Genomic DNA, 3,977 nt, shown 5'->3' on the forward strand with positions numbered 1-3,977 from the left:
TATTTTGGTACTCACATTTAACCTTTCTGCTCTACTCTCTTTCCTACTGACCTGTGTTCTTTTCTCTACTTCTATGTGATCAACTCTTTCAGCTTCTACAAATGAGTAAGAACATGCAGCATTTTCTGTCTGTGCCTGGCTTATTTCACTTAGCGCAGTGTCCTCCAATTTTGATGGAAGGTGTCCTAAGGGTAGAACAGGCAGGCAGTAAGGAAAGTGACTCAAGATAAGGCCTGATAAGCAGGCAGGTACCATACTACACAGGGTTTATGGACTATGTGAAAGATTTTAACCTTTTACATAGGAAGCCAGCAAAGAGTTTGATTACAACTTTATGTATACTAATTAGTCAATATTGCCAAATTTTAGCAATAAAATGAAAATGTTAATTCATTGATTCAAACAAGAGCAAAGTTTATTTCTCTCCCATGTGTAATAATCCAGGGAAGATAGGCAACTCCGTTCCAAGGAGCCATCCACTGAGCCAACCTGACAAGTGATCCGCTCTCCTTAATTCTTCCTTATTTCTTTTAGATTCCTATTTCTGGTGAATAGGAAAGGAGAAGGGAAGGCTAAGGACAAAGGTCTTTGCATTTCATGGAATATACACAACACTTCCACTCACATCCTACTGGTATGAACAAAATCACATGGGAAACTATTAATTTTCAATTTAAATTGTTTTCTTTTGAATTGTTTAATGGCTATTATATATGCACTTACCTAAAGACAGCTAGGAGCAGGAAGGATATAATAATCATTTAAAAATATTCTGAAGGACAACTTAAAAATGGGTGAGATAAGTGTGAGTTAATCAAAAACAGCAAGAGTCAGGTATTGATGAGTCCCCATGATTTTCAGTACTTTTCAAAAGAAAACCTATACTGTCTAGTGTGATTTGACAAAAGTTCAATTATCATTTTTTGCATACAACTTAGAAACACTGTGCACCAAAAACTGACAACTATGAGAATTTGACATAGAAATAGTTATCAACAAGACAGTTACCAAACTGGATTGGGGGTGGGAATAGAGAATAGGAGTTCAAATTTCTTATTAGTTTGACTGAAAGATATCTTGGCTCCAGTGAAAGTTGATTTAGAAGAAAAGATAATATGTTCAGCTCTCTTACTTAATTCAATAAACAATTACTAAGTCCCAGTGCTGAATTGCTAGAAATGCAGATGAAAAAGACAGTCTCTGGAAAGATGTTTTTGTAATTTATCATGATGGTGAGTAGTTATAATGAAGTATAATGCATGATCTAGTAGCTATACAAAATAGAGAATTTAATAAACTATATTAAAGAGAGTAATTTATGCTATAAGGAAGTGAAGATGGTTAATCTAGTTTGTGAAATATGAATTCCAATTGACTTGATGGACAATGAGGAAGTGTTTCATCAGTGGGAATTACATGTGGTAAGTTGCAAAAATTGGAAGTATGAAAGAGCATTCATTCATTTAGCAAATATTTATTGCATATCTCCTATGGCTTACAAAGAGCTTTAACCTCAAAAGTTATGAAGTAAATAGTATGGTAAAAAAATTATATCCTCATGGCGCTTATTATATAACAGGGGAAAATAGAATAATAAAATAAATGGTCAGATAAATAAAATAAATAAAAATAAATAAAGTAAAATAAAATGTCAGATGAGAAGAGCTATGAAGAAAAACAAACTATGAAAGAGAAAAAGAGAGTACTGTGGTCACTCTGATAGCATGTTGAAGGAGGGTATTCTGAGTCAATATAACTGATAATACAATGTTTGAGAAGACAGCTGAAGAAGGACGGAAGAAGACCATGCAGATATGGTGTATCAAATGTGTGGTGTGCAGGGGAGACACTCCAGTAGAAGACAGTAGTAAATGCAAAGTTTCTAATGCAGGAGTGGTGTTTAGTACATGTAAGGAATAACAAAAATAGTGTCATAGAAATAGAATGAGCAAGAATGGGAAAGGGAAAAATGAACAAAGAAAGCCAGCAGGCATCAGATGATGTGGGACTTCATTGATTATTGTTTAAAGCTCACCATTTATGCTGAATGAAATGGAAGCTACAGTACCAGAAGAGTTACATGGCTTAGAATCTCCCTGATCTCTGTGATAACAATATATGGCAGACAGACCAAAGCGCAAACAAAGGATGTAGTTAGAAGGTTACTAGAATAACTCAATGTGACCTGTCAATAAATGTACATTGGCAGATCTTAAGAAGGTAGACTAAGGTCAAATAACGATGACCCTTGTATGCTATGCAAAGGTATGAACTTACTCTTGTTCAATGAATAATTATCAAACTATTTAAGAAAAGAAATAATATCCAATAAATGGAATCAAATTGTGTATATCAACTTGTAAATGTATAATGAACATGCAATATGTACATGCAATGCAATACTACTTAGCCATATAAAAAATGAATCCTGCCATTTCTGACAATGTGGATGGATCTGGAGAACATTGTGTTGAATGAAATCCATTGGGCACAGAAAGAAACAAATACATGATCTCACGCGTATGTGAGAAATGGGGAAAGGCTGGGCAAGAGGTACTAAGCTATAGTGAGATGGGATAATAATAAGTTCTGGTGTCGTACTGCACAGTGAGGTAATTATAGATGACAATAATGTACTCTATGTTTCAGAAATGCCTGCAGAAAGGTTTTTCAATATTTTCAACCCAAAGAAATGATAAATGTTTGAGGAGATAGATGTGTTTATCTTTGTTCAAAATTATACAGTGTATTCATGTATAAAAACATCACAGGAAGTTGCAATCCTATTCTTCACATTACTGTTCCACTGCCAAGTGCTATTGGAATGGCTTCTCAAATATCGCTATCCAGCTGCCACCAGCATCACCCTCACCAGTAAAGGAGCCTAATTCAACGAGGAATAGACTACAGCAGGAGCTAATAACTCTCATAATGTTTTGCCACAAAGGAATTTCTACCTTCAGAGAGTCAATCTTTTCAAATAGGTAGTGACCGTCTGCTGAGTAATGGCACAGTATATGAAGACCTGAGGTATAAGAATTCCTGGGAACTCCACAGTGGCTACCCTTATAATGCACCTGTTGTGAAGTTCCTCACGCCTTGCTTACCCCCACAGTGTGGATACACAGGGTGTCATCTGCCTGGACATCCTGCAGGACAAGTGGTCTGCCCTGTATGATGACAGGACCATCCTGCTCTCCATGCAGAGCTTGCCAGAAGAGCCCAACATCCATAGCCCCTTGAACCAACACATTCTCCTAGCTCTCGATAAACCCCACAGTTTTTAAGAAGTATCTCCAAGAAACCTACTCAAAGCATGTCTTCAGCCAAGACCCCTGACCTGGGCTGTCTAGCTTCTCTTTGTGTCATCTTCTTAGTTTCTCCTTAAATTCTGCCCCTTCCTTGATTTCTGCCTTGGACTCTGTATCTTGAGTTGTGGTAGTATATTTGAGTTCATGCGATGTATAATAAATAAATACATTTTGGTTGCTTTTGTATACATATACACACAAAATCTTCAACCAAAAATCACATACCTTATAAATATGTGCAAATTTTACATGTCAATTAAAAATAAAATAGATAAAAGAAAATAGATGAGCAATAAGCAACAGAGGTAAATTAAATCCAGTTCTGAGCTTCAACCCATACTCCATTTATCTCTATTTTATATAATTAGCTTCCTTGTCCACCAAGAAACATAGCTGCTGATTGACCATGATCTCTCACGTTACACTTTTACAGTTAGAGTAACTCACCTACAACTCTTCTGATTGGTCAACTACCAGGCAGCAGGATCCGCTGACAAGTAGTCTCCACCGAAAGCATGTTTAGAGTTCTGCTTTCTTCTAGGGCATAGAAAGCTGGAAGAACAGTAACACCTACCTTCACAATATGAAAAGATCATGTAAACTACAAAGCAGAACGTCTTAAAAGACTTATTTATGTATTTTGAAAGTCAGAGTTACAGAGAGAGA

At 36.1% G+C, this 3,977-nt stretch overlaps 1 pseudogene; it reads left to right on the plus strand.

Annotated features, from left to right (window-relative positions):
• Positions 1-1,379: 1,379 nt before the first annotated feature.
• On the plus strand, positions 1,380-3,339 carry LOC133762423 (ubiquitin-conjugating enzyme E2 C-like; annotated as a pseudogene).
• The last annotated feature ends 638 nt before the right edge of the window (positions 3,340-3,977 follow it).

This window comes from Lepus europaeus, chromosome 1 (genome assembly GCF_033115175.1).
Source record: "Lepus europaeus isolate LE1 chromosome 1, mLepTim1.pri, whole genome shotgun sequence".
Taxonomy (NCBI): Eukaryota; Metazoa; Chordata; class Mammalia; order Lagomorpha; family Leporidae; genus Lepus; species Lepus europaeus.